Source organism: Triturus cristatus, chromosome 11 (genome assembly GCF_964204655.1).
Source record: "Triturus cristatus chromosome 11, aTriCri1.1, whole genome shotgun sequence".
Lineage (NCBI taxonomy): Eukaryota > Metazoa > Chordata > Amphibia > Caudata > Salamandridae > Triturus > Triturus cristatus.
The window spans coordinates 320,683,563-320,708,991 of NC_140594.1; the positions used below are offsets into that span (position 1 = coordinate 320,683,563).

The 25,429-nt window shown below is 42.9% G+C and overlaps 1 protein-coding gene and 1 long non-coding RNA gene across 4 annotated transcripts in view; one reads left to right on the top strand and one right to left on the bottom strand.

Moving 5' to 3' along the window:
- WSB2 (WD repeat and SOCS box containing 2) overlaps positions 1-25,429 on the bottom strand; it is a 401,974-nt gene that overhangs the window by 181,506 nt on the left and 195,039 nt on the right. The gene's annotated exons all lie outside the window — the stretch shown is intronic.
- Positions 6,085-6,956, top strand: LOC146784126 (uncharacterized). Its single transcript, XR_014970687.1, has 3 exons — positions 6,085-6,258; positions 6,347-6,399; positions 6,484-6,956. It is a non-coding gene; the product is annotated as an uncharacterized LOC146784126 (long non-coding RNA).

The following is a 25,429-nucleotide window of genomic DNA, read 5'->3' on the forward strand; positions in this document are numbered from 1 at the left end:
GTAGTTTTTTTGATATATCTTGATGCATTTAAAAATCGATTGTCCACTCTATCCATGAATTCTTATAACAGTAGGTGGAGGGAGAACACTGTGTTCATAGATTGTAAAGTTCCGACATTTCATTCAAGCCCTGTGTGGCCGAGTTGAATTTTAGGATCAACATCGCTTCTCGTTGTTTGAGTTTGGTCTCAACATCTCCACCCCTCTGATCATGCTCTAACTTTGAAATGACGGTCCATCTGAAGTCGAGATCTCCATGTGACTCATCAATCCAATGTTGGACAAGAGGTGCTGTGGTGATTTTTTTCTTTATTCGTGATTTGTGTTGGGAGATTCTCTGTCTGATTTCCTGATTTGTTTTCCCTATGTACAGTTTAGGGCATGGACATAGGATGGCATAGATCACGTTTTTCGATTTGCAGTTCGTGAAACAGTTGTGTTTCCATGAGATACCTTCGTGTTGGAATAAATTCCCTTCAATTGTGGAATTACAACACATGCATGTTCCACACTTCTTATGTCCTGTGATAGGAGGTAAGTTGACAAATTCACGTATTGTAGAGGTCTTCTTGGCAGGGATGGCTGCCCTGATTATTTGGTTCGCAATACTTTTATCTTTTTTGAAGGCAAAAAGTGGTTTTTCATTTAACTGTGTGTCAATATCCTTTATAAGATGCCAGTTCTGGTGGATGGTTTTTTTGAGGAAGTTGGATGTTGCCCCAAAGGTAGTCACACAAACTGTGCGTTCAAGTTGTCTCTTTTCTTTCTTTTTCAGAAGTTCCTCACGTGGTGTCCACCACGCGCGTTTGATTGCCTTTTTAACCAATTTGGATGGATATCCCCGGTCTACAAGTCTTCCCCTAAGTAGACTTGCATGGTACATATACTCGTCTTTGAATGAACAATTTCGACGTATGCGTAGCAGTTGGCCTATTGGTAAATTTTCTTTTAGACTGCGCGGGTGGTTGCTTGAAAAATGCAAGGATTTATTGCGGTCAGTCTCTTTTCTAAAGAGGGTCATCACCAGCTGTCCATCTGAGCAATAAACTTCCACGTCTAGGAAAGAAAGTCTTGTCGGTGATGACTGGATACTGAATTTGATGTCCATTGTGCGACTGTTAAGCCATCCATGGAAGTCAGTTAGTTGTTCCATTGTGCCAGACCATGTGAAAAAAATGTCGTCGATGTAACGAACCCAGCCCCTTATCCAATGTGAGAAGGGGTTGTTGTTGTGTACGTATCTGTCCTCATATACACTCATAAAGAGTATAGCCAGCTCCGGGGCAAAGGGACAGCCCATGGCTACTCCTTTTATTTGGAGAAAAAAGTCCTCATGGAATTTGAAGTAGTTTTTAGTCAAAGCCATCCTGGCCAATTTCAGAATGAAGTCCGTGGGAATTTTTGTTGGACGATCTCTTTTATCCAAGAAGATTTCCACCACTTCTAAAGCCTGATCCTGGGGAATTTGGGTATATAGTGATACTATATCCATGCTTACTAATAGATCTTGTCCTTCGGTAAATGGTACTTGTTGTAATTTGCACAGAAAGTCAGAGGTATCTCTCAGGAAGGATTGAACTGTCAATGTGAAGGGTTTAAGGAAGAAGTCAATGAACTTGGAGATGGGTTCAAAAAGTGAATCGCACCCAGATATTATGGGCCTCCCCGGCGGTGATTTGGCATTCTTATGTACCTTCGGGAGTACATAGAACAATGGAATTCTTGGGTGTTTGTTGACTAGAAATTTGAATTCTTGTTTGCCCAAAAAGCCTTGTTCGAACCCATTTTGAAGATTTTTTTCAAGTTCTCTCTGAAATTCAATTGTTGGATCTGATCTTATTTTCCGATAGCATTCTATGTCAAGTAGCTGGCGATTGGCTTCCGCTATGTATTCATTGGTTCCCCAAATTACAATCGAACCGCCTTTATCGGCTTGCTTCACTATAATGCTTTCATCATTTCTAAGTGAGACTAGTGCATCTTTTTCTTTTTTTGACAAATTATGTTTAGTAAAGAATTTGTTCTTTTTTTCTTCTGAAGAAATCGCTGACAATACACTTTTTTCAAAGTATGTAACTTCTTTGGGTATTTTAAATGCTGGTGGACAAAAAGTAGATTTCCTCTTTAGACCTGTAGTTTCTGCTGGCAACATTATTTCTTTACCTGAAAAAAAGGCAATCAGACGAATCTTTCTGCAGAACTCAATGAATTCCAATTTGAGTCTAACAAAATCTGGAGGTTTAGCAGGGACAAAAGAAAGTCCCTTTTCCAAGACACTAACTTCTGACGAGGAAAGGACTTTGTTGGAGAGATTAATCACTGACGAAACTTCTAGTTTTTGTAATTTTGTCTCCTCGTGGACATCTCCCATGGCTGGTTGTATCTTGTTTTTCCGCGAGTTTTCTGTTGGCCTTGATCTAAAAAAGGCTGTTGTTGTTGTTGTTGTTTATTTTGTTGGAAATTCTGTTGATATTGCTGTTGTTGGTATCCTCCACGTCGATTAAATTGGGGTCTATATGTACCTGGTTCGGAATCACTTCCTCCTGATGACGATGTTGTGTCCGAGAAGGTTATATATTTTGTTCTTGATCGACCTTGATTGTCCGATAAAAAACGTCTCGCTTCTGGGCGAGAATAAAAATCCTGTTGCAGATAAGGATAAGCCTTTTCCAAAGAAAAATTGCGCTTGTCTCTCTCGAAATTGTTTTCTTTTTGTTGTACAGAAAAGTCCTTGAATTCCAAGATTTCCTTCTCGATTTTTTCTAGGAGAGTCTTAGAGTCTTGAATTAAAGAGTTTGATTTAATTTCCGTTTCCAATTTTTCGATTTCTTCCAATTGAACTGTGGATAACCTTTGTGCGGTTTCAATGGTTAAGACCATGAGGTCTCTGCTGCATTTAGTTTCAATATAACTGAAGCCTTTTTTGTAGATGTTATCTTCCGTAAAAATCACGGGTATATTTTTGACAATCAAGCCTGTAGGTATTGTGCCTGATCTGAGGTGTTGGAGAAGGTAATGACCATGCAAGTCCGTCCGAATTTGTTTTTTCTTTAGACGAATAAGTTTGTCAGATTCGTTGTTTGTTTGTGCGGTACTGCTGAGAGTTGCGGAAAACAATTTCGAGAGAGACAAGCGCAATTTTTCTTTGGAAAAGGCTTATCCTTATCTGCAACAGGATTTTTATTCTCGCCCAGAAGCGAGACGTTTTTTATCGGACAATCAAGGTCGATCAAGAACAAAATATATAACCTTCTCGGACACAACATCGTCATCAGGAGGAAGTGATTCCGAACCAGGTACATATAGACCCCAATTTAATCGACGTGGAGGATACCAACAACAGCAATATCAACAGAATTTCCAACAAAATAAACAACAACAACAACAACAGCCTTTTTTAGATCAAGGCCAACAGAAAACTCGCGGAAAAACAAGATACAACCAGCCATGGGAGATGTCCACGAGGAGACAAAATTACAAAAACTAGAAGTTTCGTCAGTGATTAATCTCTCCAACAAAGTCCTTTCCTCGTCAGAAGTTAGTGTCTTGGAAAAGGGACTTTCTTTTGTCCCTGCTAAACCTCCAGATTTTGTTAGACTCAAATTGGAATTCATTGAGTTCTGCAGAAAGATTCGTCTGATTGCCTTTTTTTCAGGTAAAGAAATAATGTTGCCAGCAGAAACTACAGGTCTAAAGAGGAAATCTACTTTTTGTCCACCAGCATTTAAAATACCCAAAGAAGTTACATACTTTGAAAAAAGTGTATTGTCAGCGATTTCTTCAGAAGAAAAAAAGAACAAATTCTTTACTAAACATAATTTGTCAAAAAAAGAAAAAGATGCACTAGTCTCACTTAGAAATGATGAAAGCATTATAGTGAAGCAAGCCGATAAAGGCGGTTCGATTGTAATTTGGGGAACCAATGAATACATAGCGGAAGCCAATCGCCAGCTACTTGACATAGAATGCTATCGGAAAATAAGATCAGATCCAACAATTGAATTTCAGAGAGAACTTGAAAAAAATCTTCAAAATGGGTTCGAACAAGGCTTTTTGGGCAAACAAGAATTCAAATTTCTAGTCAACAAACACCCAAGAATTCCATTGTTCTATGTACTCCCGAAGGTACATAAGAATGCCAAATCACCGCCGGGGAGGCCCATAATATCTGGGTGCGATTCACTTTTTGAACCCATCTCCAAGTTCATTGACTTCTTCCTTAAACCCTTCACATTGACAGTTCAATCCTTCCTGAGAGATACCTCTGACTTTCTGTGCAAATTACAACAAGTACCATTTACCGAAGGACAAGATCTATTAGTAAGCATGGATATAGTATCACTATATACCCAAATTCCCCAGGATCAGGCTTTAGAAGTGGTGGAAATCTTCTTGGATAAAAGAGATCGTCCAACAAAAATTCCCACGGACTTCATTCTGAAATTGGCCAGGATGGCTTTGACTAAAAACTACTTCAAATTCCATGAGGACTTTTTTCTCCAAATAAAAGGAGTAGCCATGGGCTGTCCCTTTGCCCCGGAGCTGGCTATACTCTTTATGAGTGTATATGAGGACAGATACGTACACAACAACAACCCCTTCTCACATTGGATAAGGGGCTGGGTTCGTTACATCGACGACATTTTTTTCACATGGTCTGGCACAATGGAACAACTAACTGACTTCCATGGATGGCTTAACAGTCGCACAATGGACATCAAATTCAGTATCCAGTCATCACCGACAAGACTTTCTTTCCTAGACGTGGAAGTTTATTGCTCAGATGGACAGCTGGTGACGACCCTCTTTAGAAAAGAGACTGACCGCAATAAATCCTTGCATTTTTCAAGCAACCACCCGCGCAGTCTAAAAGAAAATTTACCAATAGGCCAACTGCTACGCATACGTCGAAATTGTTCATTCAAAGACGAGTATATGTACCATGCAAGTCTACTTAGGGGAAGACTTGTAGACCGGGGATATCCATCCAAATTGGTTAAAAAGGCAATCAAACGCGCGTGGTGGACACCACGTGAGGAACTTCTGAAAAAGAAAGAAAAGAGACAACTTGAACGCACAGTTTGTGTGACTACCTTTGGGGCAACATCCAACTTCCTCAAAAAAACCATCCACCAGAACTGGCATCTTATAAAGGATATTGACACACAGTTAAATGAAAAACCACTTTTTGCCTTCAAAAAAGATAAAAGTATTGCGAACCAAATAATCAGGGCAGCCATCCCTGCCAAGAAGACCTCTACAATACGTGAATTTGTCAACTTACCTCCTATCACAGGACATAAGAAGTGTGGAACATGCATGTGTTGTAATTCCACAATTGAAGGGAATTTATTCCAACACGAAGGTATCTCATGGAAACACAACTGTTTCACGAACTGCAAATCGAAAAACGTGATCTATGCCATCCTATGTCCATGCCCTAAACTGTACATAGGGAAAACAAATCAGGAAATCAGACAGAGAATCTCCCAACACAAATCACGAATAAAGAAAAAAATCACCACAGCACCTCTTGTCCAACATTGGATTGATGAGTCACATGGAGATCTCGACTTCAGATGGACCGTCATTTCAAAGTTAGAGCATGATCAGAGGGGTGGAGATGTTGAGACCAAACTCAAACAACGAGAAGCGATGTTGATCCTAAAATTCAACTCGGCCACACAGGGCTTGAATGAAATGTCGGAACTTTACAATCTATGAACACAGTGTTCTCCCTCCACCTACTGTTATAAGAATTCATGGATAGAGTGGACAATCGATTTTTAAATGCATCAAGATATATCAAAAAAACTACAATGCCCAGAATCCTTAGCAGCAGCCTCCGATTACTTTTACAACCGGGTCAACCGGGTCAAGCACTAACGCGCCTCAGTCATGGACATGGTTGCGTATGGAGGAGACTTGAAAATCTAACACTGGTAAGATCTCTTAAACCCTTTCACAACCTAGGAAGCCGCCGTAATCTAAACGAATCTGAATGCAGAAGTACTCACATACTTCTTCGTGAATGTACGCAACCGACTGCAAGAACTATTTCATTCTTGGACACACCCTTCCTTCACAATCAGACGCGCAGCGTGCTTATATGCTCCCAACTCCGAGCCAATTTCACTCACGAAGTCGCCAGTGCTTGCCCCTGTTTTGCCGAGGCAAATAAAGGTTTTTCTTCCTTCTAGAATCGACTGATTTAATCGACAAGAAGGAACTGATCACGCGGACACACCGCATCTACATGTGAGTGCCCTGATTTACTCAAGTCACCTTTTTCCTTTCTATTCGGTACTCCAACCTTATTAAGTCCATTGAATCCTTAATATTACAGATCCATTCCAAATAACTACATTGGGAGAACGACTGCTGAATCACATGACAAAGGTATGATCTGAGAGTTTGCTTGATAGATTGAAGTTGAGTGTTCTGAGTATGACTGACAGAATGTTTTTATTATTCCTTTTATAGATTGAATCTTCACGGTCCTGATGAGAATCCCTGTTACTTAGGGGATTCGAAACGCGTCGACCCCTGTTCCCTTTATCTCCGTCCTTTCAAATAGACCAATCTCCCCAGGATTACAAACTTAAAAATCAGATTATTGGATGGTCTATTACATGATAATTAAGAACAAATAAATTCTTTATTAATCACCAGAATCCGCACCTGTTTTCAAAAAAACTTTAATCAACACAGGGCGTTTTCTCTTGTCCATGAACAGGAATATTTGTCAATGTTTCGTCAATTTGTTAGGTTTTGCTGTTTATGTCCCTAAGTGCACTTAATGTTGTCTTTTAAATGTTGAATATGTCTACTGAATATCACATTATATGAAAGTTGTGACATTTCCCATGTCTTTGTACATATTATACGTTGTTGTATATATTTTGTTCAAGTCTCTATTTTTGTTGTCATCTCAATTTTTGTTTAAAGAAATTGAATAATCCAAATAATTATATGACTAAAAATTAAAATAAAAGGATTTTTTCAAAAGAAGTCAGACTATAAGATTGGTCTTGAATTGAGGATTGCTACTCAATCATAAAAAACGAGTTAATCATAGTGCAGTACTGGCATTTTTTTGTTGAATCATAGAAGTAGGCATGGCATAGGGCTCCAACCAATAGCTGGGAAAGCACTGCAAGCAATAAGCATAGTGATAGACCACGTTAGGCAGAGGAAACACTTTGAGAGAGGAGGCTCTCTGGGACTATGCAGTGTAGAATCCCAAGAAAAGATGGCATAAAACACATAATGGAGAGGTAAATAAAATAAAATAAATATATATTTTTCACACTGCACAATAAGAGGTGTCCAAGAAGGGTACATACGATGACCACAACAGCGGCCATGGGCCAAAGGCGAGACTACAGCAACTTGGGAACCAGCCACATGTTATCGTCTAAAGTGAGAGGGTGGGGTGGAAGAACAAACCCCAGAAAATCAAGGGAGCAGACAAAAACAGCACTACAGACAGAATGGTACGATTAGGCAGACGAGAGGCTATTGAAAATAAAACCTCAGGGGAGAAAACCACCCTAGAATAGAGAAAAAAACCCACAATGGACTGGAAAATGGGACTGGGATGGACGGGGCAAATACCTGGGAGGCCCATTCAGACAACCAGACCACAGAGTAAAAGAAATTAGTATTGGACGACCAACGTCAGAAACAAAAGTCCAACCAAAGGGCTAGTGTAAAGAAGAGAAGGAATAGATAGCGAGGCAGTGCCCACAGGCTAGGAAGGCCGGAAGCAAGGAAAAGTCCTCTCATGCACGGGACAACCCGTGCCTGGCCAACAAGCCAGGAAACAATGTGGTTGGGGATCCTGACGCCACCCAAGATCATACTCGGTAGCCCATAAGTACAAGGAAGACAAAACCCCAATGGGTGAGAACTGCAATCGCACTCGCAAGTAGCAGAGGTAATATCACAGAAAAGAATCCTAAAGTATCCCAAACCTCTGAACGATCCAACTCGTAGAGGCCAGGCATGGAACCTGTCACGTTTCAGCGCAGGTAGATTGGGGCGAATCACACGCTACACACACAGAATGGATGTGGAGACTACGACTCCCAGAATGCCTGTGAGTACTGGCCAGTCTTTTCTTTCTTTTTTTATTTAAGTCACGCCTAACCGGAACAAGGGGCTCATCACCTGGTTCAGTATCTGCGTTCAGCGGAGCTAGTGGACGAAGCAGTCCGAAAGGAACCACGCTGCAAGGAAGACGCCGCGTAAACTTTGGAGCCCCGTGCCTAAGCCCATCTTATCCGGAGCGTAACTGGCGCTGCAGGCGGATTCCCGCTATCTGTTCCAAGCACGCCTGCTTCGATATCGTTATCCCCGAGTCTCCGGGAGCAGAGAGCTCTCCCCCTGATCACGCGCTATAACGCAATCGCCTCATGACTTTCCGTCCCGGTGGAACTTACACGCGACAAAGGGAAACAAATCTCCGTGTAGGAGACACGCAAACTCCAAGGAATGGAAACCAAGCCCTAGGCTAAGAGACGGCAATTCCAGCTCAGGAGAGCGTTTCCACCCTTGACACTGGCTGCAGGCTTCAGAGAAAGGAACAGAAACTCTGAGCACTGCGAGTCAGGATTATTTGGATTCTGTTTTACTTTTAGTTGAGCTTGGTTGTCTACAAGACACGCTGGATCCGCGTGCATGAAAGCAGGAAGCTCTTCTATATAGACACATGGAACTCCTAGAGGAATATCTGCACTTAAGATAAGTACCTCTTCTTTTTTCATTTAATTTTGAACAAACTTTATTAGTACCTGACAATCTTTGGAACTTACCAGGACTACTAAAGAAAGACGATTTTGGATTTTCTTTTGTTAGTTTATTTTTATCTTTGTGCCTATTTGTGTCTGGATACGTGCGGCATTACTAACCGGAACACGGTGGAGTCATAGAAGTGAGACTTACAGATCCGGAAGACATTCCTATTAGTGATTTCCACTGCTGCATCTTTTTGTTTAGTTTGTCCCTTTTTTCCCTTTCCCCTATAGTGGTATAACCTGGGGAGTGGAGATATAGACACACTTGCAGGTGATTCCATAAGGGGGAAAAGGTTAGCTGGCATCTTTCATCGTTCCTGCTGTATCCGGCTTCAAAGGTTAGTGATTAACCGCTCTTTGTTGTGACAGAACCCATGTCAGATTAGATGGAAGAGGAACATTCGCCCCTAAAAAGGGCAAAAGGCACACCTGAAGAACAGCCTGGCCATAACAAAACATTGGGGTTTGTATCTTCGGCTTCAAGGAAACAGCTCCAATCAAAAAGTGAAAGCAACCACAGTTGTACGCAAGGCAGAAGCAGAGGAAAAACAGGCCATGCAGAGGCATAGAAGTTGGCAACCTATGGCAAGTTACAGACAAGGGATGGCCACAAGGAACTTAAGAGAGAAAGACAGAGAGAGAGCGAGAGGGGGGGCAGGAGACCATCTTGCCCATGTACAGCGAGAACTAGCACAAGAAGTGGTAAAGCCTGAAGAGAGAACAAAGGAACACCACTCCGGGCAGAACCAACCAATGAACGGTAGGCCAAGAACCATGCCCTTTCCCTTGCATCTGCTAGGAGAGAAGGCCACCAGATAGAGTGGAAGGAAAGAACCCCCCAGGCCAGTGTGGAGGAACCCTAAAGAAACAGGAGGGGCGTGAAAGAAGAACCCAGTGCACAATCCTCCGACTTACACTGGGGCACCAATCACGGCATGTGGAGTACCCTATAAGGGATTCTATGGCGTCAGAAACAAATTGAGCAAAACCTGTAAGGCATATAGATAAAGTACCCTGTCGGACAGGGTACAAGGCAACAGTGCATCCGCACAACTCCATGAAAACACCCCAATCAGAACTTGGGTAAAAAGCAAAGAACCCCTTGCAGCCACCAGCGTATACACCAAACAGGGTCAGAAATGAAGATGCTTGGCAGAAAACAAACGGGGACCACAACTTGTCATCGACAGGGTAAGAACACAAGAAAAGAAAATACCTGCCGGGGCAAAGAACCCCACCGAACAGCATGCGGAGGGAAGAGTGAAAAGAAGCCAACTGGCAATGCCCTATAATGGCTCACACAGAAAGAAATGAACGAGACCATCTCCAGCCAGACTGAGTACGGTGGGAAACTAGGACAGTATAGCAATCAGGGATAAAGGTTTCGCTTCACTCCAAATATCTCATAAATGGCACAAAGAGGAGTCAGCCTGAGAGCCACCAAAAGGCATGTCCACCAAGGCAGACTGAACAGCCTCAGAGAAGCGGAGGTACGTAGCCAGGCAGCTGGTGAAGAGCTACCGAAAGGGCCATGGCATGCCTGACAAAATCTGTGGTACCCATGCCAGCAAGAATCAGCAATGTAGCTGCCTGACTGCCATCCTGGATCAACAGAGCAAGTGTGTCATGAGAGTCATTTGGGATGGAGGGGAGAAGGCGCGAGACTAAATCCCACAAAACATGAGAAAAACAGCCCAAAAAACAACTCGTATTAAGGGACAGTAAAGAGGAGCTGGTAGTAGTAAAGATATATCGGTCCAAAGTGTCCAGCCCGTAAGACTCCCTGGCCAGAGGGACGTCAGGCACAGTGCCGATGTCGGGGGAGGCTGTAGCAGCCTGAACCACAAAGCTTTGCGGAGAAGGCTGACGGAAAAGGCAGAGCGGGTCTCCAGGGGTGGGATGGTGCCTATAAGCAATAGACCGGTCCACAGAGGCCCTTGAAACAGGCTTAGCCCAAGTGCCCAACAGACTATCAAAGAGGGTATCACTGAAGGGAAGTGCAGGCTTGGTTTTGCTGAAGCACCCCAAGTAGGGAGTCAATAGTCACTTACACAGAAGGACGCTGCAGCCCCAGGAACTACAGCAGAGGGCTCTCTCAAAAGCAAAAGAAGGTAGCCCGAAGGGGACTGATCCACAGACATTGAGGAGATGACCGTGTCGTGGAGAAGAGACAAAGTAGAGGCGATCAGTGTCGTCGACGCCGGAGTTGGCGCCCAGAGATCCGATATAGGCATCACAGGCGGAAACCCCGAAGGACTGTGCACCAGAGCCGAAAGGAAGTCGAGCACAGGTTCGGAGGGTCCCGATGACATCGAGGAAGGTTCCGCCGGCATGGAGACAGTCGACGCCTCACCACACTCCTCAGGGCCAAGAGGCACGCCGGAGGGAGTATGAGAGCCAAAAATGGCAAGGAGCGATAGTAGTCCTGTATTTGAGGCACAGTCGCCTGGGTGCAGGGAAAAACCAGGAGGCGTGAAACAGACACCCGCTCCTACTCCAATATAGGAGGAAAAGGAGGAATGTCAGGGACACAGCATGTACGACATCAAGTTGGGGGAGGCAACGGTGCCGATCGCCTACGGCATGACTTAACAGGCGACAGCAAGGCTGAAGGACTTTGGGAGCCCGTCCTCGGAGAAAGATGACTGTGACCGGTGAGGGGCCATTGACCACCGTGTGGCTACCAATGTCATGCGGAGCTTCTGCAGCGCCGACGACCGAAGCTGAAGATACGAGCGGCACTGTTAGGAGTTAAGGTGGGTGCCTAGACACCACATGCAAATACGATCAAGGCTCGACATCGCAGACCCCAGGACCTCGAAGGTATCCAGAAGAAAGCACACCGTCATCGACAAATAACGGAAAAGGGCAAAAATGGCCAGAAGCACCGCAACCCGGATCCAAGTGGAAAGGAAAAAACAGACTTCTGTGCAACAGGAAAGGGCAAATGTGGACACATCCGGTGAACAACGTCATTAAGGAGTCGCTCGGCACCCTCAACTGACACGCAGAGGTACTGCTGTAGAAAAAGATCCAATCGAGCCTGAGGATAATTCTAAGGTAAGGAGTCTACGACTAGATGTCTCTATCAGATACTGAACCCATTATTGTTTCGAATCATGTTCGTATATGAATATCCTTTTCATTTGGGGACCAGCTCCCCACACAGTCCCTATGGGCAATGAATACTGACCCTCTAGATGACCAATTACCCTTTCTCATATTAACAATACAATAATCTGGAATGTGCTCAAAACTATTTAAAGAAGAATACTCAATAGTGTACTGATTAAAAGAAAGACAACTACTGCAAATTATCCTCAACCGAACAAGAAATCTAATACCTTGAAAATGTGTCTATCCATAATATAGGACTGAACAAGTTGGAAGATCTCAAGAAACTGAAATGCAAATATAACTGAGTCCTAGGTGAGAGCTATCATTTAGCTTACTAACCAGAAAGTTAAAATAACTTTGTGAAATGAACAAAAGAGATAGGAGACTCGTTTTATACTTAAAGGGTAAGCAGGACAAATCTTTTATAACTCCAATCAAAAAGGAGAAAACCATTGCTGTCCAGGAATGATCTTAATCTCCTGATGCAGAATGAGGGGGCAGAGTTAGACTGACTAGACCACTCCAGGTCCCAGAGGCTATTCCTCTCTATTTTAAGAGGAATTTTAAGCATCCCTAGTTGAACCATTAGAAGCTCTATTCAGTCAGTTCAAATCCATGGGAAAACTTTATGCAATGCTGTTAAGGCTACCTTAGTTTTAACACTGAAACAGGCCCCCTAAATTCTAAAAATTACTGTTTCAAATCTTTAATAAACCTGGATTGCAAGATCTAAGCAAGCTAGTAGTGAGGTCTCTTGAATAAATCACTTTCTTTCTAATCCATCTGTCACAGACTGGATTTCTTGAAGGGCAAGCTAGCTGACAATAATACACTTCTGTTCGGTCATATACTTAAGGACGCTAATTAACACCCATCACAGCAGTGGCACTGGATGTTGACAAGACCATCAATACAGCCTCCTGGATGTTTCTACATTCAACGCTACATAGATTTGGACTTGTACACTAAGTTATCTACATGATCACCCTATTGCTAAGGCTAGGTTCAAAAGAACCCTTGCTTGCTACATTAAATTAGAACAAGATACAATGCAGGGGTGACCCTTGTTCCCTTTAGTGTTCTTCTTTGTTACTGAATTGCTGCTATATGCAATTAAGAGCAACTTAGGAATTACTGGGATTTTATTAACTTGCAGCACATATAAAGATGTGCCTTACACTCATAATAGACTTGCTTTCACAGCAGAATCTGATAAATCTATTCTTATTCTTCTAGACACAATTAGTAACTACCTTACAGTTTCAGTCTACACTTTGAATAAAGACAAAATTGAAGTTTTTCCACTTATTCAAATATTCTGGCCTCAAGTGATTGAATTTAAGGGTTTGCTTTGGACGTGATCAAAAGTTAAGTACCTGGGGATGTGGTTTGTGCACACCTACAAGGCAAGGTGAATACTGCAGGGTCAGAGTGACCTCAGACACATTAATTCTGCAACCTTAGTGTCTGGTCAGAGAGCATCTGTGCCCTTCAGGTGGAGGCAAGGGACAGCACCTTCTGTCAGGTAATGAATGGCATCAGATAAATATCCATTGAACTGGATTTATTAATGATGACTGCAGCAATGTGTTCAATCAACAACCTGGTTATTTAACCTATTGGGTGCTGAGGATGTGCTGGAGCTGTCCTCCACACCAGTGCTCAGGGGCGGAGGACTGCACCCGCACGTCCTGACACCAGAGGCAGGAAATCTCTCTGGTGCGAGCAACAGAGAGATTTCCTTTTGTATTTTTAGCCTCACCTGCTGGGCAACCGAGGCTGTCTTTTTAAATCTCTGTATCGCATGGCGTGCTGACGTCACTTCAAAGTAAGTGAAAATGAAATTAGCGGATTGGCTCATTTACTTTCACGAGTGCTCGGGAGAATATCTCAGCCTCCCATGCACCAATTCAGACAAGAGGGGGGTGGGGGAGTATCATTGGGTAGGGGAGAATCCCCTAGTAGATCCCTCCTTGGGGTAATCCTCAAACAGAGATCCACCCAGTAGACACCAGGGACTATTGTGGCCCTCCTGACAATAGACTAGTGCTCCCTCCCTCCCACAAGCCATAAAAGCTTTTTTGACTCCACACTTACCCCCCCCGCCACGGATAGGAGATTGTTGCCTCCTATCAGTCCCTGGGGATGGGGGGGGGGGGGGGGGGGAACCAACTAGATACCAGGGAGTACTTTTTTTTATATAAGGAAAAGGAGTGGGGGTGGCCCACCAGATCGTAGTGCCAAACCCCCACCCCGATAAATAAGGCAAGTCTTTCTACCTCCCTTCCCTACAGGGGGGCATATGGGAGGTCTTTACCGCCAATATGCCCCTCGGGGTTGGAAAGCCTAATAGATACCAGGGAATATTTTATTTTGTTATATTGAAGAGGGGCGGCCCGTCCAGGAAATGAGCCAAACTCCTACCGACAAACCTAGCAACAGTCTTTGTGCTCCAAAAGGGAGGCATAAAGGAGGTCTTTATCGCCAATCTGCCTCTCAGGGGAAGAAAACCAACTAGACACCAGGGAGATGTTTTTATAAATTATCAGGTGTGGAGGGGGCCTGCCGAGACATCCAGCTGATCCCTCAGCCCCAAAATGACTCTCGCAGACTTTGTCATCCCGGGCGCAGATAGGAGGTCTTTACTTCCAAAACCCACTAGACAACAGGAAGATTTTTTTTTAATTGCTGTTGGGAGTTGGAGGGGGCCGGCCCAGACATCAGCCTACCTCACCCCAAAAAGGGGGGTGGGGGGATGGACACAAAGTACACTAGACACCAGGGATTTCGTTTTTATAATGAAAAGGGGTGCGGGTGATCTACCCAGGCATTGGGACAAACCTCCACCCCAACAAATGTCAATGGTCTTTCTGAGACTTTGATTCGCAGATAGGAGGCCTTTACCTCCAATTTTTCTTGCTGCCGGGGCGATGGGAGCAGAAGCCCACTAGACACAAGGGAGATTTTTTTTATTTATTATTGCAGTTGGGTGTTGGAGATGCTGGACCAGACATTAAGCTGAGCCCTCCACACCCAAAATGACCCTGACAGTCATTCTACGCACCCCTCCCCCCCCACACTCCCATCCCACGAGAGCAGGAAAGTCTTTTCCTCCAATCTGCCCCTCCAGTAAGCCTGCTAGACACAAGGGTATTTTAATGAGTAAAAGAGGCGGAGGTGGCCCGGCCAGACATTGTGCCACGCTCCTACCCCCAAAATAGCCCCAACAGTCTGTCTGACCTCCTGGGTAGCAGATAGGAGGCCTTCACTTCCAATATGCCCCCACGGGAAAGGAAGTCCACTAGACACCAGTGAGTTTTTTCTGTGCCTTATATAAACAAGCATTGGCATAGCCAATAGGTCTCGCCTTTGGGACCTTATAAGTGTTTAGCCAGGCAGCACATTATCCTGGGTGTTGTGCAAGCCAGGAATTGAAGAGCTATACAAATGCTACACACTGGTTCATGTAGTCTGAAGTTTAGAAATATATGCTCGCGTTAGTGAACAGTTATGGACACATTCTAAGGCACTTTAAAGCACAAAGACAAGTGCCTTGATGCAAGTCAACAGAGCTATAACATTCTGTATGCGGCCATCGTGAAGCTGTCTCCTTAATAAATGTTATAAAAACAGAGCATGCACCACTATCCCCCCTCTCCATGCTATTTTATGACAATGAGGTGTCCTTTGAAATAAATAAACATGTTTTAGGAAAATATCCGTCATACTCCTTGCAGTATCGTAACTAAAGAATAATCTTGGCCGGCCAAAGTAATATCTTTCATTACCATGAGAAAAAACACAATGAAAATATAATTATGAATATATTCCCCTGTCTTCAGTGCACTTTAAAGCTATTGATATTTCAAGGCTGTGTGGTCATACAGGAGCAAACATCAGCATTATAGAACATACAGCGCATTCTAAGGAGGTCAGATGAACAGGCAACTGTTTAAATACCCAGACTCCACACAATCCTTTTCAAATAAACCCACTGAACTGCACCCGAGTTTCTGCTTTGGCATAGCTTGAAATCACTTGCCGTTATAAAAGTGTTTCTGTGCCTTCTTCCTCTGAACAGAGCAGGGGAATGTTTGCATTCCTTTTAGGTAAGACTGGTTGGGACACCGGTTTGATTAATGAGGCAATAAAAGTCCTTTGTAAAGGAGCTATTAAAAGTCTCCTGTAGACAGAAGCAGATGTGGCTGCAGACGGAAGCTAGCCAACATACTTAAAGTACTAAAAAAGGTGTCGTTTTGCAAGTCAAAATATGGCAATTAATTTTTTAAGTTAGATTTTTTCTTTCTTCATTCGTACCGGAAGACAAACATTGAAACGAGAGAAGATCGCTACCTCAGCAGGGAGGCGGATGTCTGTACTGGAGTCCAGCATGGTATGCATTCCAGATTATTGATTTCGTGAAAAATATATATATAATAGATAACAGTTCCTGTAAGCATTTTATCAGGGATGGATGAATGCCTAAATCAGCTCGCCGTGTTGCAACTCCTTGTAAATCAAAACAATCTCCCCAGCTGATTCATAACTATAGTGTATTATTTATTTCATGGTAAATTTATATCACATGAAATACACATCACCAAACCAGAGCCACGAGGCAGCGTAAATGTCAAACACGCTTTGCAAACATGGTCCAATAATTTAAAACCCCAAATATCTACAAGATCTTTCTTCCCTGTCCATAGCCACGGCGTGTCATTGACCAGCTGGACCCCAATGGGTGAACAGCCCAGAACTATACAGAAAGAACACCCGCACTTCGATGGCTCTACGAGACCAAACCAGTGGCAGAAATATGCTTACCTAAATATGCCTGAAGACAAATATAATACATGACTGAAAAACGCACCAATTTCTTATCTAGCACAATGCTTATTCCCTACTACGGGTTAAACAACACAAAAAATTCTAGAACATTGCTATCGGGAACAATATTTTATTTACTGCAAATTACAAAATATCCACATTCCTGCAGTTCAGGCAATAACATCAGCTGCAGGCGTTACATTCAAAATCACACGCAAATAAATGAAGTGGCACACATTTTTCAAATAAAAGGGAAATGGCTGTGATAGTCAAGCCTCTCGGAGTTGCTCTGTCTAAAGAAACAAGCATTGGCCGCGCGGCCGTGAAAGTAACGGCCGCGCGGCCGTGAAAGCGAAAGTAATACGATCGCGATCAAAGCGAAAGTGATCGCGATCGCTAGGACGGGACGGCATGCGAGTGATGCGCGCGCATCAGTGATTGCCGGCTGCGCGCGTGCACGCTCGCGTGCACTCAAGCTTTAGGCCACAGGCAGCACTTGAAAATTCCCAGATACAAAATGTCTCTCCGAGCCAGCGCAAGCGCTGGGGCTCAGCGAGACCTAAAAAGGGGGGTTGGAGGGTGTTTACCCACAATATATCCAGAGTCTGAAAAATGTTGCGCCTATTCTACACTAGGGGTAAAGTGCAATACATGGGTGAGCTGCTCCCACCCCAAAAAGGTGCATCAGCCTTTCTGCAACCTGTGGGTAGATTGCAGTGTTTAACCAACATTTGTCCCCAGGGGACAGAAAGGCCGCTAGACTTTCAACATGGCCCCAAAACAAATAAAAGGCTAGGGTGACCTACTCTGGCACCAAGCCAATACTCCTACCTCAGAATGGGTAATAGAGTCTTTCTGCCCCCATAGGGACTACAGCATCGCCACCCCTATTGATTTCTATTGGTAGCAACATCGTCCTAATTCTATGCTGAATGGCTGCATGTTTTGGGCTCGGGTCAGTTGGCACCTGTGGAAACTTACCAAACCCAGGTATTTCTAAAGACAATACACATGTGGCAGTTCAAGATGGCATGCCTCGTGTGGATCCCAAGATATTTTCCGATCCACAATGCCCTGCAAATATCATACTGTCTAAAATCACGTATTTTCCTTGCATTTCTGTGACAAACTTCTGGAACCCACAGGGATCCATAATGTCACTACCACCAAGCATTCTCCCACATTCCCAATTAAAATCCTACCCCACTTGTGTGACTGGACCTAGTGCTTGTGATAAAAAAGGCCCCAAAACGCAATGTTGAGAAATCGGCAAAAGGGGTAGCTCTGGTGTTTGGGCCAGGCCACGGGGGCAAACAAGGAAAACCTACCAAGGGAGTCCAGAGTGATGTGCCTCAAGTGGATTCCACAACATTTTATTACCCATGATGCCGTGCAAATCTCAAACTTTCACTAAAAATCACACATTTTCCTTGCATTTCAGTGACAAACGTATGGAAACCGCAGGGATCCATAAAATTCCTACCACCCGTCTCCCCACTTGTCCAGATAAAAATTCTACCCCACTTGTGTGGTTGGGCCCAGTGACCCAGACAGACACACATCAAACCACAGTCAATGAGAGTCGCCCTGTGGAACTCCCATTGACCTTGGCTTAATGTATGCCTGATCCAGGCACTAGGCCAGAAACACAAGTGGGGTAGCATGTTCACTGGAACAAGTGGGGAACACTGGGTCGTAAGAATTTTGTGGTTGCCTGGTGATTCCAGAAGCTTACGTAACACAAATTCAAGGAAAATGCAAAATTTTAGGCAACGTTTGAGGTGTGCAGGTTTGCTAGGTTTCCCTATGTGCCGGCTGAGCTAGGGCCCAAAATCCACAGCTACCCACACTGCAAAAAACAGGATGCATTTTGGGCCCTTTCCATTTGTGAGTGCTAGGCTTACCAATACAAGTGAGGTACCATTATTATCAGGAGACTTGACAAAACAGACAATAATAAAACATTTGTTATTACCAATTGCATTTCTGTGCATTTGATTATTATTTATTTATGAGTTTTATAGAGCGCAAACTTAACCCGTTAGGGTATCAGAGCGCATTACAGGAAAATATAGCAATAAACAGAACAGGTTTAACATCAACCAGTTACGGATCGAGTAGTAGGGGACAAGGTGCAGGATACATGAGGGAGATAAGGGCATGTATTTACAGGTTGCATATTCAAATTATCATGACACGATAACATATTACAGATTACATTTACAATGTTCAAGACAAGGCTCCAAGTTTCTGATGGGGCAACTAGATAATCCGAAGGGGGGCAATAGACGGCCATAGATTTGGGACATGGTGATGGTGGGGACCAGGTTTAAGCTAGAAATTTACCCATAACTAAGGTTTTGGCCTCCCTTTTGTAGATAGTCATAGAGGGGATTCTTCTGATGTCAGGTTGGAGAGAGTTCCATATTCTTGGAGCAGCGCCAGAGAAAGCCCGATTGTAAGTTTTTTTTTCCCGAAAGCACGCAGGTTGGAGCAGGAGGTCTCTGGCAGATCGGGAGTTCCTGATTTCTCCGGAGGTCACAAGTTTCTGCGCCAGATATGCAGGGGATTTAGAGTATAAAGCTTTGTGCGTGATGCAACCTACTTTGAGCTGTATTCTTGCCTCCAGGGGGAGCCAGTTGAGAGCTTTCAGGTGTGGGGAAATATGGTCTTATTTCCTCGTGCCGGTAAGTAGTCTGGCGGCCGCATTGAGGTAGACTCTTAGAGGTGCCAGGGAGATCTTGGGTAACCCAGAGAGGGTAGAACAGCCATATTCCAGTCTGGAGATGACAAGTGCTTGGACTGCCATTTTTATGACTGGAGCATCAAGGAAGGATTTCAATTTCCTAAGGTAGCTCAGGTGGAATCTGGCTGATTTGGCCATCGAACTGATGTGGTCCCGCATGTTCAGGTTGCTGTCAAGGGTGGTTTCCAAAGATTTGGCCGAATCCACAATGGTTGGTGGGCAGTTTAAGGCTGTGATAGTCTTGATCCATGATTGAATCTCAAGGTTGGTATTGGGCGGGGTGATCAAAAGAAATTCTGTTTTCTTTGCGTTGAGTTTGAGTTCATTGGATGCGAGCCACTGGACAGTGAGTTTCAAGGCTTTGTTCAGGGAGAGAATCTCTTCGAGAGATGAGGTTTTGATGTAGATCTGAGTGTCATCAGCGTACATATGATAGGAGATATTAGCAGTGCGTAATACCTCGGTAAGTGGTTCCAGGTAGAGGTTGAAGAGGGTGGGGGACAGGGTTGATCCTTGAGGGACTCCAACCATCACAGGGGATGGTGCCGATAGGTTGCCGTTGAGGAATCTCTGGGACCAGTTTTGGAGGAAGGACCCAAACCATGCTAGAACAGTGCCATCCAATCCCATCCTGAGTTTGAGGCGTTCGAGTAGTTTTTCATGGTTGACAGGGTCGAAGGCCGAAGATAGGTCCAGGAGGATTAGGAGACAGGTTTTGCCTTGGTCAAGGGCTTGGAGAGCATCATCAACGATGTGGAGCATAGTGTTTTCAGTGCTGTGCCCTGGTCTAAATCCAGATTGGAAGTCATCGAGCAGGTGGAAGTTGTTGATGTGTTCTCCATCACTTTGGCTAAGAGCAGGATGTTGGAGATTGTTCTGAAGTTGTCAAGGGGGGCTGGATCAAGCGATGTTTTTTTCAGAATGGGGAGGACTTGGCCGGCTTTTAGAGCGTCGGGCATTGTTCCCTGCTGGAGAGAGGCATTAATTATTGTAGTCCAGCTAGGAATAATGGATTGGACGACGGCTGCTAGGCAGTTGGAAGGGAGCGGGTCATTAAAATGGTTATTAGGGTTTAAGGTAGATAGAATTTTAGAAACTGAGTTTCTAAAATCTTTGTGCCTTCCAAGCGTAAGCCAGTGTGTAAAAAGAAGACATTTTGAGAAATGCCCTCTGAATCACATGCTAGTATGGGTACCACAAATATCCACTGCTCCTAAAACCTATTTTGGTGTCCATTTCAGAAGTACATAGGTTTCCTTGATACACATTTTTCACTCTATATTTTACCAAATTAATTGCTCTATGCCAGTACACAATGAAAAACCATTGTAAGGTGCAACTCAGTTGTTGGCTCTGGGTACCTCAGGTTCTTGGAAAACCTATAACCCTATATATCCCACAACAAGAAGGGTAGAGCGGACATAATGGCATATTGGTGTTGTAGATCGTCAGTGCAACAAGAAGTTACAAATGAAAACTTGTCGAAAATAGACTTTTATTCTACTCCCTTTAAAAAGGGATCATTTATTTCAGCTGTTAGTTTCTTTGGGCAAACCTTGAGGGCTCTACACAAATCACCCCTTGCTGGATTCTGAATTGTGTCTACTTTTCAGAAATCTGTATCCTTCTAGGATCACCCATGGGGTTTCACAGCTGTTTCCACCACAAACTGGAAGTAGGTTGAAAGCACAAAAAATAGGAGGAATGGGCTTCCTCTTCGAAAAATGCCAAAATTCGTTTTAAAAAAAAGTATTTTTTATGCAGTTCCGTATGTACCTGAAAGCTGGGAAGATTGTGACTTTAGCATAGAAAACCTTTTGTTGTTGCCATTTTTTAGGTGACAAAAAAAACACACACTCATTGAGGGGCACTTTTTCCCCCTATATTTCCCAAAAATTCCAACATTTAGCTATATTTTGCTTATTTTCTCAGTCCCCTTCAGAGGGTCCCTCAAACCCTGGGTACCTTTAGAATCCCCAGGATATTGAAAACAGAAAGAAAATTTGAAGTGGATACCTTATGTTGAAAGAAAAGGTATGGAGGCTTAAGCACAATCTATCCCAAACAGCAAAAAAGAGATAAACATTCTAGGATGAAAAGGCCTAGCAGCTAAAGGGATATTAATTTGGTTGCTGCTTACATAACTTATGTTGAGATGTGCAGTTTATGCTATAAAATGATTTGTATAAACTGTAAAAATACTTTACAGTATAGCTGTATTGGAAACACATGCAAAAAGAACAATTGATGTACAGAATGCTACACAATGTCAAACATTCACCCCAGGATAGAGATCTGGGCCTAAATCCACAGTGTTATTTGCTCCCCATACCTTTCCAGTTTAGATCAAGCCATATGCAAATCAGTCTTGACCCTTTTCCCCATAGGAACAGTCCAGCCCAAACTGCCAGGCCAGGTCCTCCCTAGACTGGAAACAAGCACCCTGAGATGAGTTTCAGGGCATCACCCCTTATCAGCCAGGCTGGCTGGACTCCAGTGGCAAGAGGAGCACGGGACCCACGTTTGGGCATACCCGTCCCACTCAGGTTACAAATGCAAAAAGAACAATTGATGGACAGAATAGGCGTTCGGGCTGGACTGTTCCCAGAAGGAACAGGATCAGGACTGATTTGCATATGGCTGGGTCCAAACTGGGGTGGTGTTGTGAGCAAAAGAACAATGGATTAAACCCAGATCTTGTGACTGGGGGTGAATGTTTGCATTGTTCAGCATTCCGTCCATCATTTGTTCCTTTTGCAGTAGGGGGAATGCATAGCAGTTCTTTCTGGGTTTAAAAGTTTTGTTTGAAGTGCATGTGGTGTGGCAATGTACACAAGAACTAGATATAACATCACATTATGTGGACAATTTCAGACATTAACTTTCTCAATGGTGTTATCAAATAGTAATTACTGGTACTGAGATGTGCTTAAATGTTGCACTGCTTGACGGTTGCTCCTAAAGGAGGTCTCAAACCCAGCAATGGATTTTTTTTCCATAAAGCAAGCATCTTTCACCTTGAAAAGTACAAGTGTCTCTAGAAAGACAATTGGCCGCAACAAGTCTCCTTCTACAGGTATAAATCTACAGATTGCATGCCATAGTAAAAAATCTACACCTGCTGTTTTTCTAAAACCTGAATCAAAAACTGAACTTGACTTAAAGTTTCAATGCTTCCCTTCCATATTAATTTTGAATGAGTCTCTCCTTCCCTTTTACTTTCTGCATGCCTCCTGTGCATATAGCCTACTCAAAATTGTATGCCGGTTTGTCTTGATCTCTTTCTTTGAAACTGTAGCTCTGGACCCGAAGAATATCTATAAATTACAGCAACTATTTGCTTCTCTCATATCGTCCTATAATGATCACAGATAATTCATTAATGTAGCACAAAGAAACTCGAGTAAATTCATAAAATGTTTTCTTTGACAGCACAAGACTAATCCGAATAACTAATGGACTGACCACTAACTCTGGACTCCCACGTAGGTGCTTCCCGCCGTGAGGCACTTCAACATCTTGTCACTAATAGAACTTGCTATATAAATGCAATTTCACTTTAATTCAACTTGCAAGATATAATGAAAAACCTCATTAGCCAAAACTTATGAGTAGAGAATGGGTGACCCAAATAGATCACTTGGTAGAGCATGACAGAAATAATGTTGATGAGGATAACCCACCTTAACTTCTTACAAAGCATTTTCCTGTTGACACTCTCTAAAGATTGTTTTGGGCCAGGAGAAAAAAATCGATTCAAACTTTCTGTGGTGCTACAGGACTGCCAGGACCTCTCTATAGAAACTTTGACTAGCAAAGTCAAATGGAGGATTGGGTATAGTAAACTTTTACTCTTACCAGATAGCTTTCCTAGGGTGTAAGGAAGCAAAATGATTCTCTGAATTCGTTCCATATCCAACTTCATTAACTACTGAAAATAAACTAATACACCCTTACAATATCCTTTTCACATTATCACCTACAAAGGATAGTTACTCTACTATTATCTTACCACACACCAGTCTCTCTCAAACAGAAAGCTGGATGTGAAGATAATGAGTGCCACATATATGTCGCTAAGGCATAACAGACCAAAGAGGATGGTCAGCCTGTTTTATGAGCAAATGGGCCATAGGGGCAACATCAGAATCAGTTATATGAATTTATTTGAATTACCACTGAGCTTTGCAGCCCGTCAATCTAAATTTAATCTTCAGAATCTAGATTTTGATAGCCCCTGAAATTTACAGGTTCAATAATCAAATTAGATGACCTATGTGAAACGAATTTTCAGCACTTACTTACTAAATTATAGAACAGGGACAAATAGCTTAGAAAACATACAAATGTGTTCTAACGTACACCCTGAAACAAATGGAAGGCATCTATGTTGCAGGTTAATAGACGACCTATTAGAGAAGAATAACAAAACTAATATGGTTTTGTTCTCACTTTTCTAAAATTACGGCTATTATCACATTGTAGAGTATGTCTGAACACAGGACATTGTGGACTCAAAACAGACTCCAGAAGATAGGCTTCCCACTGATAGAAAATGTTGCAACTGCAACAAATCTTCAGGCGATCTTAAACATGTGCCATCTGATAGCAAATTACCATTGTGGAAAAAGATTATTTTCTAGATTAAAAATATTGTTCAGGTCCTCTTAAAGATAAGGGTTGCTACGACTACCTTCGGTATATGTGCAGTAGATCTTGGATGTCAACTATGCGAATTTGATCTACTACTTATTGGTCTCATGTCAACACTCAACATGAAGATAATTCTTTCAGAGTGGAAATCTGCATACACTGTCAATTCACACCTGGTGGGCTTACCTGCTGTTCACATGCAGTGCAGACAATATTCCTACAGTCATTTCTACACCCAAGTATAAAATTAATTTAATTTGGAGTAAATTAGATAAATTCCTCCAAGTGAACAAGCCATGAGAATCCCTAAAAGGAGTCCTCTTTTTAGACCCCAAACAACAGCTATTATATGACATGATACATGCATAATCAGCTACCTTTGAATATATTGATTATACATAACTGTCAATTTGGTGCGCTTTTCCTTTTCCTCATACCTTTAGTCATTTTGAATTCAAACACTAGTATAACGTTGAACCCCTCTTTTTTTGTTTTCTTTGGTTTAATTTTTTTTGTCTTTTCCCTCTATCAACTCTTCCTTTCCTTTTGCTCACATGCATACTGTTAGGTTCTATAAATGCATGCAACATGTTCTATCCGGGGCTCTATCAAAACCTAGCTATACAATGTACTGTTACATGCTATACCCCTTTCTCAAGTATTTTATATCTACAAGCATGCTGCTTCTCGCAAAATGGGTCTTTAATTTATCTGTATATACTTCTGTTTAGTGTTTTTAGATTTTAGTTTATAACATATATGCATACATATCTCTAATACATCTTAATCACTATGTCCCCTTTATCCTGGCGTTCCAAACTTGTATGGGTTGTAGGCAGTGGCACGTCACCATTACATTCTTATTGTCCTGCCTTTCATCTGTACTGTCTAGAATTTCCCATCTTTATGTTATAGTAGATCTATGCAGCAGCTAGTCTCTTAGTGGCCCCCGTATATCTCCAGGTCTTGATGTCTGTAGCAAAGTCTCTGCCAATATATTTCTAGTTGTTAATTTCAGTACTCCAGGGCTTTAAGCTAGTTTTTGCAAGTGGGAGCCCACCCACAGCCCCAGCATTGTGCTATTTATCACTTTGCCATCACCAGCTTATAAGCAGTAAACTTTCTTTCCCCCCCCCTGAGGGATATATTTAACCAGCGCAAGTACATACGTTTTATGCTCTGGTTCTACCTGTATATCTATAATTTCTGAAATAGCAGAGGTGATGCCTTCCCAGTATACTGACAGATGGTGGGCACCTTGTGAATCAAAACAGAGTCTCCTTTACAT